Raw genomic sequence first — 18,242 nt, forward strand, 5'->3', positions numbered from 1 at the left:
CTCATGCTTCACTTAGATTATTTTGAGAGTCGTTAATAGCATGGTAATTTGCTTAATGTTAATATACTTGGTATTCAAGATATGTGAAACTTTCTTTTGAGTGCGTTGAATACTAAGATAAGTTTGATGCTAGATAATTGTTTTGAGATATGGAGGTGATAATATCAAAGCAATGCTAGTTGGGGTGATTATGAATTTAAAGAATGCTTGTGTTGAAGTTTGTGATCCCGTAGCATGCACGTATGTTGAAGCACTTTGTGATGAAGTCGGAGCACAATTTTATTTATTGATTGTCTTCCTTATGAGTGGCAGTCGGGGACGAGCGATGGTCTTTTCCTACCAATCTATCCCCCTAGGAGTATGCGTTTAGTGCTTTGGTTTTTGATGACTTCTAAATTTTTGCAACAAGTGCATGAGTTCTTTTGATTAATGTTGAGTCCATGGATTATACGCACTCTCACCCTTCCACCATTGCTAGCCTCTCTAATACCGCGCACTTTTCGCCGGTATCATACACCCACCATATACCTTTCTCAAAACAGCCACCATACCTACCTATCATGGCATTTCCATAGCCATTCCGAGATATATTGCCATGCAACTTTCCACCGTTCCGTTCATATGACACACATTACTTTTGTCATATTGCTTTTTGCATGAACATGTAGTTGACATTGTATTTGTGGCAAAGCCACCGTTCATAATTCTTTCATACATGTCACTCTTGATTCATTGCATATCCCTGTACACCGCCGGAGGCATTCATATAGAGTCATATTTTGTTCTAAGTATGGAGTTGTAATTGTTGAGTTGTAAGAAAAATAAAAGTGTGATGATCATCATTATTAGAGCATAGTCCCAGTGAGGAAAGGATGATGGAGACTATGATTCCCCCATAAGTCGGGATGAGACTCCGGACTTTATGAAAAATAAAAGAGGCCAAAGAAGCCCACCAAAATAAAAAATGAGAGAAAAAGAGAGAAGGGACAATGCTACTATCCTTTTACCACACTTGTGCTTCAAAGTAGCACCATGATCTTCATGATAGAGAGTATCATATGTTGTCACTTTCATATACTATTGAAAATGCTACATATCATTTTTGACTTGCTAATCTATTGAAAATAGCCATTGAATACAGTGTAAGCATGATCTGTAGTTGCCATGTGGGTTGAACTGTAGTTGCCATGTGGGTTGAACTACAGTTGCCATGTGGGTTGAACTGTAGTTGCCATGTGAAAATGATATGTAGTTTACATGTGGCTCAAAACGTTTGCCATGTTTTATAAACTACACTTGCCATGCTAAATGAAATTCATTTGCCAATTCAAAATGTTATGCATTTTGCCATGTGAAAAATATCGTGCAGTTGCCATATGGAAACAAAAAAACACAAGAACAGATGTAGGAAAGAGAACATGATTTCCATGCCATCATTGGTTTTAGATATACGTGTTGCTATGTTACGACCTACCTCAACATAAGGTGATAAAAAACATCGTATAAGAAGTTTAACAAAAGCACAAAAACATGGAGATTCCAGGAAGAAATAAAGCGTGCCAGCATGTACACGGCTTACCAGGTGGACGAACATACGTTCAAGGTGTGTTCATTATTGGGCATGTCAGATTCAAAACCTGAAGACCCGGACAAGGGAAGGAACTACTATGTGAAGGCAATGATAAGCAAAGATGAATAGTACTGCCAACGCTGCAAATTCGAGCGCGACGGCATTGTGTGCTGTCATATACTGAAAGTAATGGACATGCATGCGGTCACGCAATTGCCCCGCCATTTCATAAGGTGGCGATGGACTTGGGATGCTGACGATGCATTGGGGCCACAAACTTCAAATGTAGTGTTGGCTGCGCATGATGAGAGACCGGAGGAAACCATGGAAGCCATGAGGCACGTTGTGTTGACCAAGAACTATGCTGAACTAATAGATGAAGCATGCAAGAGCGATGAGACAGCGAGGGTGGCAGAAAAACACAGGAAAGCCCTCAAAAGAGAGCTTGATGAGATCAAAAAGAGGAAGGCTGAAGAAGCCTTACACAGGTTCCCCTGCACCTCAAGTGTGCCTTCGTCCATGGGTCTGTCATCTGAAAACTCGGAGGTAGGGTCTCGAACAGCAAGCACGCAAACCCAGGTCAGGAACCCGCCCCGTTCCATCACAAAAGGTTTTCCAAAAGAGATAAGATACAAATCAGGGTTGGAAATTCAAGCAAAACACAAGAAAACAAAGAAAGTGGCGGGCAATCCATAACAGCAATTGTGGAGGATTGTAACTTATGTGCTAGTAACATTTTTTGTAAGGTATATGGTCAGGATTTTAAAAATTGGACAAATGACTGTTGGTGGACAACATGATTTGAAAGAAATTCCATGTATGCCCCACATGTGCTGCTAAATCTACCATGCAGCTTCCATCGAATCCGCCATGTGATTTCTACTGAATCTGCCATCGCGCATATTTTTCGTTTTCAGACCACGCATTTTTGTTTCTGTTTTTTTGACATGCTGATCTATTGGAAAATGGCAACTGGGTACATTATAAGCATGAAAAATCGTAGTTACCATGTGAAATCACCTGCAGTTGCCATGTGTAATCAAAATGCAGTTGCCATGTGGAAATGGTGTCTAGTTGACATGTGACACAAAACTACAGTTGCCATGTTTTATGAACTGCATTTGCCATGTTAAGTAAACTGTGTTTTCCATGTTATATATTATCTAGTTGTCATGCCAAATATCATGCAGTTGCCATGTCATATATCATGCAGTTGCCCAAAAATAACAAAAAACAGAACGATTACTTTCACTAACCGTGTCTAATCAACTATAATTGCCATGTTTTCAGGCATCATAGACACATTCAAACTCCCAACTGGTACTACCAACCACAAACACATAAATAGTACTGAAACATAAACGTAGCTTCTATCAAACCTAAGTAGGTTCGCATCCACACATATATTACAAAATATGTTCAATGCCACTCACACACTACCACTAAAATACTAGACTACGGAAGGCTTGCAGTCATAACATAGTACACAGACATAGTTTTAAAAGAACAAGTTGATACCTTACATTCATCAGCCACAGAATTTAAGGTAGGCGTGCGGTATGGAGCACCACGTGATCACTTGTACTTCTTGATGGCTTTTTTGACAGCTTCCTCTATTAACTCTCGTGCGTTGGCATGCGTGTTGAAATCTTCAGTCATCAACCAGTTCCATGTGTATATTTTGCGAAGCTCAACAACCATTGCAGCTGTGACGACGGGGACCCGTCGGCCTTACCACTTAGCAAGGTATTCCAACTTGTGAAACCCGTAGTCATGCCTATAAAAGAAAAAGAATCAGGTCAACTCGATAGAATAGAAAAAATCATAAACTTTGATGCACAAGATACAAAAGGTTTAGGATTGGTGTGGAGTGCACACGAAAATAGATAGTAATTACCGGTTTCCTTGCAGTGTAGTCGCAACATACTCGATTGGAAAATGATTGATCTGGACCCTTGAGTTTTCGTAGTGACGGGTCCATGTCTCTTTGAGGATGTTGATGAAGAATTCAGCATGTGTAGTAAGGTCTGCATCAGCTGCTGAACGCATTGAATCGAGCACCTCAAATCATTGGTTCTTCAGGTCAAGGAAAATCGCGTAGTGGTGACCACACTTGTCATGTGGGTCATGTGGTGCAAGCTCCTGGAACATGGGAAACAGTAGCTGCAAGTAAAATAATAGGAAAATAAAAATCAGATTTCACATAAAAAACAACAATGATGTAGTTGGAAAAATGATATGTAAAGATATTGTCAGATACAGTAAGAGGTACATGAATGGCAAAGTAGCTAGTGACCAAAGGATATGCCCACAGAGAATGTTTATTTGCCATGTATAATTAAAAGAAGTTGCCACCCATGTATGAACAAAGTTGCCCAGAATTTTAATTCAAGTTGCCACACAAGTTACATTAAAAAACAGACAAACTTATTTTACATGACAGTTGTTGCCACATGAAACATCTATCACAAAAATAGTATGTAGCCCAAAGAGTGAAGCATAGATACTAACAAAACATATCATGGGAAAAAAGATGTGCAAACAGGAAGGAACACTCACGCATTTCTTCAGTGTGAGCTCGAAATCACCATGCGTGGCAAAATGCTTCCTCAGGATTTTAGGGTGGAAGTCACCATCCCATATTTTGCAGGTCACATTGTACTGCATGATCGTTTTGTTGGGACAAATATCCATATGCCTGTTGATGAAGTCAGTCCCACACGCAACTACATTCTTCGACATTTTGCCAAGTGGCCTCACAGACTCCGCCAGATCACCCAGGTCGACGTACTTCGCATCACATTGTATGACTTTGGTTCTGTCCAAACATGAGCTGTATGAAAATGATATAACATGAAAGAATCATGTTTGCTAATTAAAATAAAATATAAAACATAAACAAAGCATGGCTGAAAATAGCAAGAGGAAAAAAATAAGAGAAAAGCAAGTGAGGGGTTATGTGGTGGGGACGTTACACTTTCAGCTCCTTCATGTGCTTGCTGCTGGACCTCGCATTTCCAAAACGCTTGACAATATCATAAAGTTAGTTATGCTCCTTTGTGGCATTGACTTCGGGCTCATAGTCGTCTGCGGGGGGTGCGTGAACTACCCTATGCTGCCTCACAGATCCAGGGGTGGCACTTCTAATGGTATCCTCGGATACCGACTCAGCAGGCACGTTAGAACTTGATTGCCCCTGACCCCGTGAGGACCCCCTATTCAGTGCTTCATCCTCAATCCTACGGTAAGCAGCATCAAGTGACGCCGAAATCTCCTCAGGGGTGGCTGCAAGGATCGAAAACAGTGGTTTAGGATACTTCAAAACAAACAAGTTGTTGTGAAAAAATGATGCAGAATATGAAATGTAGGTACAAAAATAGTGAGTTGCCATGTGGAGACAACTACAATTGCCTTGTGTAGTGCACTTCAGTTGCCAGGTGGCAACAACTACAGTTGCCATGTGGCAACAACTAAAGTTGCCAAGCGCATTGAAATGAAGTTGCCATGTTGCAAAAACTTTAGTTGCCATGTGCTTGGCGAATGGAATTGCAACATAGCAACAAACTGTAGGTGCCATGTTGCAGCAACTCCAGCTGCCATGTGCATCAGATCAGATTTGCCATCACCAGCGTCAAACCAAAAAAATCTTGTGACTAACGTCAGACTAGAAAAATGTAGAAACCAAAATGATAAACACGCAAAAAATTGTACCTTGCACTATCAGCTCTGCAAACTTCACAACCTTCCAGCCATCAGCCATTGGTTCCGCCATCATTGGGGCCATGCCTGCCGAGAAAGCAAAGGGAACTGGCATAGGATCTTGCACCACTGGTTCGTCTTGACTGCGATCAATGCCAAGGCTACAGCTCGGTGAGGTGAAGGCCATTGCGTGCCTCTCCTGCCTGCCAGCCGGATCTCGAATGAGTTGTCTGGCAGAATCTAGGGGTGATAGATTAACAAACATTTCTGCCTCATCTGCTGCAGTATCATCAGGCTTATTAGTAGGGCGGGGCGCGCTGCCAGCGATATCATCCACAGCTTTCTTGCCAATCTTCTTGTTTGGGTTGTACGGGACACCAATGTTGACTGAGAGCTTAGAAGTGCATAGATTTAAGCTAGGGTTCTTCACAGTGGTGAGAGACGCAGTCTGCTTCGGACGTTCACCTCCGTCAGTCATGCCCGGCTTGCTGCGTGCATCGGTTGTACTCCAGACTTCTGTCTTCTCCGTAACATTGCTTTTGGCAGGTGGTGGAAACAGTGTGGAAGCAGGCACATAACCGGAGTCATCTCTGCAGCTCCTAGCTACATATGGTGCATTTCTACTTATGTCTACAGGTTGCTTGCGGGGGCTACGACGCCTGGGTGGAAGACCATCTCGCGCAACAGTCACCGTATCAGCCTCTGGGCCACTAGAAGATGGGGCTATTATGCCATGAGTCTCACCTGTGGATGACATCTCATTCTGAATTGTCGCCGCGGCCCCTTCTTTTGTGGATGCATAAGTACCAACAACCACGTGCTTGGAATCCATATCAGATGAGCGGGAATCTTCCTTGCCTAGGTTGATGTAGGGAGCATCCACTTCAACACTTGCTGACACTACTAGGGAAAAGGCTAGCAGCAGCGCGGGTTTTAGGTGTATCAGTAGCGCGGGGTGGGGTGCTACTAATAAGGCGCTACAGCTAACATATAGCAGTAGCGCGTGGTCACCGGCGCTACTACTACACAATTGTAGCAGCAGCGCGGTTACTGGGAGCACGCTACTACTAGTAGCTCTAGCGCCCTTTGCAGCAACGCGCTACTGCTATAGAGGCGCTGCTGCTAACTTCTATACACTCGCTACTGCTAATTTAACAGGTTTTTTGTTTTTTTGGGCATATTTGTTTTGTATTTGAACAGGCTTTATAGAAGAATCTTTAGCACATAGAAATGTCATCATGATACACATACAAATGCCTGCGAGACCACGAATATAATCATAGCATATACATACAAATAGTCTCATCATAATCATCATCCAACACAAAGTGGTCTCTCGTCATCATCTCGAAAATAGCGATACAAGTCCTTGATTACTTGCAAATACATCGTCATCCATCTAAACAATGGTATACGTGAGAAGAGCTATCACTTTGAGTACATCAGTTCGTATCCCTCTCTCGCATTAGCGTGAACCTAAACTAACTACTGCCTGTCGCTCGGAAAGGAAACCGGCAACACCTGGACCTGAAATTTGCCGGAACAAAAATGAATCAACATTCCGGCAAAATATAGGCCACTCAGCATCATTCCCTGGAAACAACAAAGCCACTTGGGTGCAATCGAACAACTTCAATGAAAAGATATAACATGAGCAAACACTATTGAGGAATTTGCATATAACATGGCCATTTCAATGAAAAGATATAATCAACAATAATGGAATATGCAAATGAACATCAATGACATATAGCTACTGTTCTGTTTGACCAAGTTTTTGAAAAGAAAAACAATTCTGTTTTTTGTTTATAGCTAAATGCCATAGCTACTATTTTTTATTTATAGCTAAATACTTTTTTTTTCTAAAGCTAAAAGTCTAGGAACTACATTTTCTCTAACCCTTTTGACCTCACCAGAATTTCCACAGCAAGACCTTACTACCTACACCCAATTTCGTCAAAAATATTCAGGTCCATAGTCCAAATAATTCAAATTTCATTTGAATGAAATTTGGAACAAATTCAGGTCCGTAGTCAAAATATTTTTTATAGCTAAGTGTTTTTTGTTTATACCCTCTGTTAATTTAAATATAAATGCTACTATTATTTATATACCCTCTATTAGTTTAAAGCTAAATGGAATTACTGTTTAGGAATTTTCATAAAAATTGCCCTAGCTAATTTCCTAAAAAAATTGCAAATCATTTTTCCTAAATGCTATAAAATGCCTACTGCCCTAAAAAAATCTAGGGTTCATATGAACACCTAGGGTTCATATGAACATCACCACAGTATCAACACATATATATAATTGCCCTAGCAGAGAGAAATAGGAGGGTAGGGACAGGAGAGGCATAGCCTTACGGTCGGCAGCGAGGGCAGGCTCTGGCTCGGGCAGCGGCGGTGAGGTCGAGGGCGGTGGCGGCGAGCACGAGGGAGGCGACAGTGAGGTCGACGACGGCCTCGGGCGGCGGCTGTGAGGTCGAGGGGGCGGCCTCGGGCGGCGGCGGTGTGGTTGAAGGCGGCGGGCGGTGACGGTGTGGTCGAAGGCGGCCTCGGGCGGTGGCGGTGTGGTCGAAGGCGCGCGGCAGGGCAACGGCAGCGATGGAGCAGTTGGGGGACAAGGGGGAGTAGAGAGGGGGGGGGGAAGGACTTAGCGAAATTTTGAGCCAGGGCCGCCGAGATTTGAGTCAAACTAGCATCAGCGCGTTCCAGAGAAACGCGCTGCAGCTAACCCTTTCTGTTTTCTTTCTCTTTTTCTTTTGTTTTCTTTACATTTTCTTTTTTTCATTTCTCCTTTTTCCATTTCTTTCATTTTCATTTACTTTTCTACTTATTTTTCTATTTATTTTCTTTTACATAGCAGTAGCGCTGTAAAGAAGAAACGCGCTGCTACAATGTCCTTATCAGTAGCGTGCTTCTGGGAGAAGCGCTGCTACTATTCCTAGCCTACCGGCACCAGTGAGAGAATTTTAGTAGTAGTGCTTTTCTGTGGAGACGCGCTACTGCTAAAATAATGATTGTAGCGTGGTTTTGCAACAAGCGCTACTACTACGTAGCGCTAGCGCCGAGTTTTGACCAATGCTACTGCTATACCTCTGTGTATAGCGTTTTGCCTAGTAGTGTGATCGGGTGGCATGGGTCACAGCAGCATACCTCATTGCCAGCAGAGTGGGCAATATCTCAATAGTCCTGGCAGATACTGACTCATCACTCCCAGATGTACGGATGCTTGTTGTTGTAGCCTGCACATCTGCAATAGGCGGAGATGGTCAGCCGCTTGCATCAGAGCTAATGGGAACAGTGGACGGTGCAACAGCAGTTTTCTCGACTGGCACCTCATGAGCATCTGAGTTGCAACTTGTCGACAACTTTGAATGAATGCGTTCGAGTGGATCCCTATGGTTCTGATTGGTCACACATGTAGTAGTGTTCTTCACACTACAAGAAAAGTGCATGAAGAGTATGAAATTTGAACAAAAAAGTTGCCATTGTGGTCATCTTTAAAAATGAAAAAATGTGTGATGTGCCAGAGCTACTATTTGAGAACAAGGTATGGATGAGCACACAAGAAGAAAATGTAGGGGATGGAAGCCAGTGGAGAGTTGCTAGTTGCCATATGAGTGAAATAAGAATTGCCATGTGGCATAGTTAACAATTTCCATGGAGAACAAACATGAGTTTCCATGCAGCAAAAAAAATAAAAATCATGGGAAAAAAAGAAGTTGCCATGTGGGACTAATGGTAGTAGCCCATATGGCAAGCTGAACAGCTGCAATGAAAAGCAGACGGGGTAGTTGCCGCATAAATGTATCAACTGAAAAAGTTGTGTATGATCTAGAATGCATCAAACAAAATAAATAGCACTATGACAAATGAAAAAACAGGGAGAACCTACTTCTTGCTTGTCTTCCTCAACTCTACCAACACAATAGGATCACTGGTGTTTGACGTCGACGTACGAGGAGACGACCTAGTGTAAGTGGTGTCACCAACAGTGGGAGCACCCTTGTTCAATCGAGCAGAAGCGCGGTTGGCGTTGGTGCTTGCTTCTTCTTAACTGCACGTCCACCAGTTGTCGCCTCGCTGTACGTAGAAAAGATGGAAAAAAAGGATACCAAGTGTGAGACACAAAAAATCATGCCGCACTTAACAAACAATGAAAAAGAGGGTCAGTCTGTTAAAAAGGATAGACAAACAAAGCACTAAATAAATGTCGAACCTCCTCCTAGAAGCTACGGGATCGGTCCAAGACCTCTTGCTAACAGAGCCCTGCCCAACATCCTCTAGAGCTCTGCCCCTCTTTAACAGCGACACCCCCGTATCTCCCGCAACTGTTTGTTCAACTGCTTCCTCCGGTGGAGGGACATTTGGTGCAGCCTTATCCTTCTTACCACCTACACGAACTTCACCATGTTCATCATCGTCGGTTGCATGTTGCACATTCTCCATGTCATCGTCATTGTCATTGTCGAGACCAGCGTCTCCATCTAGATCATCTTGTGTGTCGGGAAGCTCTTGTGAGCTATTGTAGTCGTACCGGCCACATCAACCAGTTGGTCGATGTGTCCGTTCTTCAATGAATGACGTGAACTGCCTCGCAACCGCGTTGCTGTCAGAGCCATTAAGTGTCGTCCAACCCTCAACCAACTTCCTGAGCAAGCGGGTCATCCTGGAGGCAAACTGCCCAACTAGATGCTCAACAGGTGCCCTCGCCTGATCACAAAAACAAAAAAAGTAGTGAAAACCAAAGATATTAGAGTCACGCGCAAAGAGTAAAACAATTTCAAAAAACAAAATAAACATCCTTGATTACCTTAGTAGGACAAGATGGAGCTGAATGCACATCCATCCACTTGCCAAAGTTTTGTGGCCCACCAAACACATTGTAGTCTATAGCATTCTTGGCCATCAGCTAGAAACCAACAAAAAACAACTAAGATGTGAGAGAGATATAAGGTGCAGTGACTAACAATTCGTGTATTGCAAAAAGAGGAAATGAAAAAGGAGTTTCGACACAGATGGCGGAGTTGCCATATGGGGTCAGACATGGTTGCCATGTGCAGACAGCCATGGCTGCCAAAGGTATTTACCTCTTGTTAACTGCAAATGATTGCTATATGGGGATTTTTCACATGTTATGCAACATCCAAAGTTGAAGAATGTTGTGCAAGAAAAAAGGCAGAACTAACCTGCAGTTTCCCATATTTCGTATCGGTTATCCTGTCTATGGCAAGCACAGCCTTGACAAATGCGTCCGTCCACGCAGAGACAACAAACTTATGTGCAGGCGGCGGGCCTCCTATCCCAGTAAAGTCAACGGTGGACAGATCAAGAGCATCGACGTACATGAGCTGGTATAGACAATAAAAAAAGGAACCTATGTCACTTTCAATCATACCATGGTGAAAAAAGAAAGCTTATGTAGTTTTCTTCATTCATCAAAGTTTAAGAGAATGAAGAGAAAGAGTTTGCCATCTATCTATGTTAGTTGCCATCATGCTTGTGCTGGCAGTTGCCATCTTCTTATGCTGGTAGTTGCCATGCAGATTGTATAAGAGATAATGAATGTATGAAATTAAACACTTTTTGTGTTTTTGAGAAATGCTTGTATACACAATAAAAAAGGAAGCTATGTCAGTTGCAATCATGCTATGGTGAAAAAGGAAGCTTATGTAGTTTCCTTGAGTCATCAAGTTCAAGAGAATGAATAAAAAAATTGCCATCTATCTATGTTAGTCGTCATCATGGTTTGTTGATAGTTGCCATGCAGATTGTATAAAAAAAGATCGAATGTATGAAATGAAAACTTTTTTGTGTTGTTGAAAAATGCTATTGCCTTGTAGGCAGCAACTACAGTTGTCACGAATTAACACAAAAATTCACTTTCACATGTAAAAGGATTCGCATAAAAATGAAACAAAAGGATTTCCATGCACGATCTTATACGGTTGCCATGCACGATCTTGTATGGTTGCCATGCACAATCTTGTACAGTTCACACTTATCAACCGCTGTGATGTTGATTTAGGAAAAATCATTGAACCATGATAAGAGTATTTGCAAAAGAGTGGGGGAGGGGGGAATACCATTAGGTGCAAGAGGCAACCCTTCTGGTACATCTTGGTCGAGAATGCATCATGCAGGAAGTCAGCGATGAATTTACACCAATTCATTTTGTTCACATCTTTCAGGTTCGCCTGCACAACACAAATTTCAGGACAACAAAAGTTGCCGCATCAGCATTCAAATGAAAACATCAAAAAACTGGCAGTGACTAGCTTCCAAATGACATCAAAATCAAAAAAATTGATGGGAACAAAGAAGTTGAGAAAGAGCATACACCAGAATGGGGAAGCACTTGTTGCTTGGGCGAAGAGACGTGGTAGGCGCAAAGACAGCTGAGATCAAGTACATGAGTAGCTTCATCTTAAATACCTCGCCATGGGTTGTCATGCCCTCTAGCGAAGTTGCCAGCGCAGTCGTATTCGGCATGGTTGACATCCCAGGAAACAAACGGGGGAACAAGGCTGCCTCAATCTTATTATTCACCTCATACATGACTTTGATTTCTCCACGGGGCACAACCAAAGTGCAGAACACCGAATCCTCATCCAAAGGCAGTCTTCCCTGTCGCGGAATCAAAAATTCTCTGGAGGCAGGATCATAAATCTCACCGAGCCAGTCACATACAGGGTTCACTAGGTTCTTGCAGCGATCATCCATCAGAGCCTGCATCCCCATGGCACTGGCAGCTCCCTTCTACTCATCAGTAAATCCATCATTCAAAATGGTCAGGCGTTCTTGCGGAGCCTTATTGCGATGACGTTTCTTCTTCTGCATAACAGAAAAAGGATCATTTGTTGCCATGTTCAATGTCATGAAAAATTTAGTTCTAACCGAAGATTGAAAACACAATGTGACATTGAAAACATATGGGGGTGGAAAGTTACCTCTTCGCCATCTTTTGCCCGACCGGTCACGTGATTCAGTTGCGGTCATCCATGAAGTCATCATCATCATCTTGATGGTCGCCACGAGCCATTGTGCTATGATAAGAACAAAACATAGGTTAGGGTGAAATGAAAACACATCCGACGGATACGGAAAGAAATGCATAAAGTAAAATATTCACTGGATATCATCGATGAACAAAAATGAAAACTCCATGGTTGCCCCAAAGTTTAAGCATCTGAAGAGGGCAGTAATTGACATGTGCTAAACATGCACAAAAAGGCAGGAAAATAGTAAAATGGAAGAGTAATTGCAGAAACATGGCAACTGGACTTGTATGTGTTTCTCAAGGAAGCAATTGCCAACTAGCATAATCTACTTGCCATGTTGGCTCCAATAAAAGTGGCAAATGAGGCAGAGCATGTGAACACCCACCCCCCTAGGATTGTCCAACATGAGATGTGGAAACTAACACATTGGCTTTATAAAAAATGTACAGAACACATCTTCTAGGTTCGAGTTGCCATGTTAAACACAAGGCACTCCAAAAAAAGGGCACACAACTTCCACTGCACAACATGTAATAAGGTCACTCACACCCTGGCATCACATAAAAATGAGTTGCCATGTATTCACAAGCAGCAACTGTACTATGTTTAAAGCTGCCTTGTCAAACACAAGGCATTTGAAAAAAAGGCAGACAACTTGCACTACACAACATGTAATGTGGCAACTCACACCCTGCCCTCACATAAAAATGAGTTGCCATGTAATGCAGTCAATAAAACATTCAGGTATCGCAAGCCAGCATGGCAAACGCAAACTGATTCCTGGATATGGCATGGCGACAGGCATAGTGTGCTCACAAAGCTTAGTTGCCACATGGAAAGCGTTATCGTGGAAAAACTGACACGATTATTCAGGAAATTAGTCGGCATCAGTGATGATAGTGTCATGGCAATAGACATAGTGTGCTCACAAATATTAGTCGCCACATGTAAAGCATATTCGTGGCAACTGGCACACTTGATCATGAAATTAGTTGCCATCAAGTTGTCGTGTCAGACACAAGGCATTTGAAAAAAAAGGCAGACAACTTTCACTACACAACATGTAATGAGGCAACTCACACCCTGTCCTCACATAAAAATGAGTTGCCTTGTAATGCGGTCAAGAAAACATTCAGGTGTTGCAAACCAGCATGGCAAACGTAAACTGATTCCTGAATATGGCATGGCAACAGGCATAGTATGCTCACAAAACTTAGTTGCCACATGGAAAGCGTAATCGTGGCAAAACTGACACGATTGTTCAGGAAATTAGTCGCCATTAGTGATGGTAGTGTCATGGCAACAGACATAGTGTGCTCACAAATATTAGTTGCCACATGTAAATCATATTCATGGTAACTGGCACACTTGATCACGAAATTAGTCGCCATCAGTGATGATAGTGGCATGACAACAGCATAGTATGTTCACAAAATTAGTTACCACATGGAAAGCATATTCGTGGCAATTGACACAGTTGATCAGGGAATTAGTTGCCATCAGTGATGACAGTTGTTGAAAATGCCATGGCTGCCATTATCCTACACTTTGAAATGCAACTACCTAGATCTAGGGTTCATTCGCAACTATCATACCTTGAAAATTAACAAACAAAGTACTCACTACACTGATGGCCATAGCATTCCGAGGCAAATCGCCCGCTCAATCGCAAGGCAAATAACGGATTAGGCTGCGGACGGGGACGGGGACGGATTTGGCCCACACCGGCATGACTACCGCCACGGTGGCGACAGAACCGCGCAATGCCGCCCTAGATGGCAAGCACACGACTCCACAGCCGACAGGGACGCCGGAGCACGGTGAATCGGCCGTAGTCTCGACGAAACTCGATCGGAAATTGACCAAAAAGGAAGGGGGCGCAAAATCGCAGGCAGGAAATGTGAGCACGGGAGGGAGTCTTACCTTCAATCTGCGGCTCTCCGGCGACGACGCTCCGGTCCGGCGAGCCCCACCAACGGCCGCGAATGCGGTCGACTCTTCCGCCGCCGCCACCGTCGCGTTCTCCTCTCGGTTTCTCCTCGCAATCGACTGCAACTGGTGTGAATGGGTGGGTTGGGGAGGGGAGTAAACTAAACCGCAAGTGGAAAGCGAAGTGGCGAGACGTGGGAGACGGCAACCGAAGACGGGCGTGGCGTGCGGGCGCGACGGCAGTTCCACCGCACGCCCCGACTCGCAACCACTGACTTCGGAACGAAAACGGCGTGCGGGCAAATTCTCTTACACGCCACACATTCGACTTGTCCTACGTGGCACACAAAATCAACAGCTTTGTGCCAAGATTCGACGCGTGTGCGCGAGTTGGCTAACACCCACATGTGTGGGGCGTTAGTGTTTCCGTAGAAAATTGCGGGCGCTCCTGGTGAACAGATATAAACCTGGCAATGGTTATACAACTCAACCAAACCTAAACCATAAACAGTCAACGCGGAGTTTGAACCAGAACTAAATCACACCTCCAATTATCATGCATAACCTAAACCAAACCAAACCGTACGTTTTGTCCACCTCAACCAAAACCAAACCACTCTTCAAACTATGGGTTTAACCTAGTTCTTAATTTTGGGTTGAAACCAAATCAATCTGCTGTACGTGCAAAGCTAACCAAGAAACAAGCAAGCTAGCTAGTGGCTTAATTGATCCACAGTAGCAGCCCAATACGATATATGTCCAGAAGCGTCGCGTCGCATACGTACGTGTATCACCGGCCACGTCGCATCGCGTGCGTACACCCGGTTCTAGAACCGGTTCTAAACCAGGATTTGCAACTGTTAGCGACCAAACCATTTAGACCCACACCCAGCCATACCCAACTTGTTTTTATGCAAACCCAAACCAAACCAAACTGATAACGATCTGGGCCCGTCACAATCCGAACCAATTAAGCCCAGAGCAAAAAACCAAACCATTGGCCCCAGTTAATCAAAACCCATTCCCAGATTTAAACAGATACATGCATGCAGCCTGTGTCTGACCATCACATCCGTGTTTTCTTTACAATCAATACTAATTTGACTAGGCTGCCCGGCTGCAAAAAAAAGGGTAGGAGCCCGGCTGCAAAAAACCAAAAATGCTAAACATACAGACCCTTACATGAGTTTTACAGGGACCTTCATTCTAATTCGCCCCCCTCCCCCTGATTTTCAGGTGGGTGGGGCTCCTTCCTCACCTTAATCCAATGATTAGTTGACAGCTCCACACCTGTCCGTAAAGCCCTGTAAAGAGCCCGTCGATGTAGCATTACTGGCAAAAAACGTACGGGCAAGGGAAGCCATCCGTGCATGCATTTACGGATGGCGACTACACGGCGGCGTCACTGCTCTTGCTGGCAGTCTGATCGATTGGTGGCGTCACCGGCGGCGACTACACGGCCCAAAGCACCTACGGGGCCAACCTTGAGCTGCTATCCGCCGCGCTCCGCAAGAACGCCTCGTCCGCCCTCTTCACCAAGGGCTCCGTCGGCGCTGCCCCGGACACCGTCTACGGCATCGGGCTCTGCCGCGGCGACGTGTCCGCCTGCGGCGACTGCATCGGCGCCGCGTTCGGCGACGCGCAGCAGCTGTGCGCGTTGAACAAGGACGCTCGTGTCCTGCACGAGACCTGCGTCCTCAGCTACTCCAGCCATGACTTCGCCTCATACGGCCGTGATGCCACCGAAAGTTTACTAGTGGTCGTCTGGCCCGACGACGTCAAAGTCAAGCCCATGCATGCTGGCAACGGCGAGAGCGTCGTCAGTGACATGATCGACGAGACTGCCATGATGGCGGCGTACAGCTTGACAACGGCGAGCTACGCCACCGGCCGCGTCGATGTCAACAGCACCGGCGCCTCACCGGCGTCGATCTACTCTTTGGCGCAGTGCAACCCAGACCTGCCGCCTGATGACTGCTGGGACTGCCTCGACGGCATCAAGAAGATGTTCGTTGGGAGATACTGTAGCTGTGGCTCCGTCGTCAGCCGGCAAGGTGCATGGGTTGTCGGTGTGTGGTGCAATTTCAGGTACGCTACTCACCAGTTCTACCAAGGCCAGCCCATGTATATGAAAAGCATTGGATCGGGTGTTGGACGAAACGTAAGGAACACGACCACACACACGACGCCGTCGCCGGCGCCTGCCGTTCTGCCAAGCCAGATATACAAGAGTAAGCAAATTACGAACACGCATCTTCCTGATTTCCCAAAACTAGCAGGTGTTCATAAGATAGGGGTAGTACTCTTAATTTGATGTTATTATACTCCCACCATAAATGTACTTGAGCCCACAGACAATGCAGTTAAGATGATCCAAGATCGAGACCATGATAGATCGATTTATGCTTCTTTAGTTAAAGAGAGAGAAAAAAAAAGATAAAGATTTTATTTATTTTTTGGAACGAAGGCGCAAGTCGAGCCCGGCTTTGAATTAACAAAGCCATCAACCGGCCAGGATTACAACTGCCAACAACTTACAAGCACGCAACAGAAAAAAGAAAAACCACACGACTGATACAAGGTGCACAGCTGAAACAACTCGAAGGCCCAGGCATAAGCGATCAGAAGCATCGTTACGCCATGGCCATCGCCCTATGATACAACCTGCACCATTAGAGCAGACTAAGGACTACCGAGGAATGCACTGTCGCGCTTGAATTGATGTCGCAACCACCCTCGAATAACCAAACATGGACATGACCACCATCTGAATCCGTCGCTGCAAAAGGCCCCTACCCACTCACCCTGGTTCGAAGGGTGCCGCACCGGCAGACGACAGATCGGTTCTCCCTAGAACCCAGATAGCTGGCACCCACGTTGCCAATGAGGCGAAACTGAAACAGAACTTGCAAGCCCAGACCACACTACGCAGGAGCACCCTCGTCGTCTCCGGCTCAGTCATACACTCGGACGAGAGCTGCCGGCCGAAGTTACAGAAGCATTGGGACAACATTAAGAGATATCACCAAACAGGGGCAAAAAGCAGGACTTGCCGGAGCACACGGCTCCCACCAAACTGGCGTACCGTTGTCGCCGCAGAGGGGAACCTGATCCCCTCTCGCCCAGGAACGAGGGCGTCGATCCGCCGGCGATCTTGGCAGGGACACTCCATACTAGCAGCCCATGAAAAGATGCCGACAAGAAAGATCAAGTTGGCGCCCGCCGCCCCCACACCCACCACCACTCACTTGCCACCCCTGCGATCCCCGGACGAAGCCTCCAAGAAGGAACACGACAAATAGCACCGTCACCGCCCGAAACAGGGGACCTTGGCTTTCACCATGATGCAGGGAGGGGATGAGAGGGTGTGGATCCTCACCAGAGCCTCCATGGAGGAGATCGGTGCCCAAGGCGTCAACTTTGATGTGGCCGCCGCGTCGGTCAAGGGTTTCCCTAGATCCACACACACCCAACAAGCATCCCGCAACCAGCACCCGGAGTCAGTGGCTAGCGCCACCAGAGCCCGGATCCGGCGAGGGAAGGAGCAGATCGGGGCGAGAGGGAGGAGAATCTTCACAAGGATGCCGGCAGGCTTGCGGGGGACGTTGCCACACTAGCAACCGACGGCCGCCGTCACCTCGTCGCCCACACGACCGAGGGGAGACGGCTCACCAACACATGCGGGCATGACCCGCCGCAAAGGCCACACCGCGCACACCGCCCAGGGCCGCCGCCCCGGCTGCCGAGGCCCTCCACTCAAGGTGGAGCCGCCAGATCCCCGCCGCCACCTTCATTGGTGTCGCACGCGGAAGCCGGAGGACACCTCTGGCGGCGGCGGAGGGGCAGGGAAGGGGAGGGAGGAGGGTGGCGGCGGCGGGTAGGGTAACCCCCGAGTCGCCTCGGAGGAGATGACGCGGGGGGAGGGGGGGCTTGTTGTGCTTGGAATTGGATGGTGCATCAGAGATAAGATATCTCTTGTCTCTTCGAGAAAATAGTATTACTCATGTTAGCCGCTCACAAAATAAGGTTTTTTTTACGGGA

The 18,242-nt window shown here is 45.6% G+C and overlaps 1 long non-coding RNA gene across 1 annotated transcript; it reads right to left on the minus strand.

Moving 5' to 3' along the window:
• Nucleotides 1-10,578: 10,578 nt before the first annotated feature.
• On the minus strand, nt 10,579-11,707 carry LOC123095867 (uncharacterized). Its single transcript, XR_006446347.1, has 3 exons — nt 11,612-11,707; nt 11,358-11,468; nt 10,579-10,622 (listed from the first exon to the last, which is right to left on the minus strand). It is a non-coding gene; the product is annotated as an uncharacterized lncRNA (long non-coding RNA).
• Nucleotides 11,708-18,242: the final 6,535 nt, after the last annotated feature.

Source organism: Triticum aestivum, chromosome 1B (genome assembly GCF_018294505.1).
Source record: "Triticum aestivum cultivar Chinese Spring chromosome 1B, IWGSC CS RefSeq v2.1, whole genome shotgun sequence".
In the NCBI taxonomy this organism is placed as follows: domain Eukaryota; kingdom Viridiplantae; phylum Streptophyta; class Magnoliopsida; order Poales; family Poaceae; genus Triticum; species Triticum aestivum.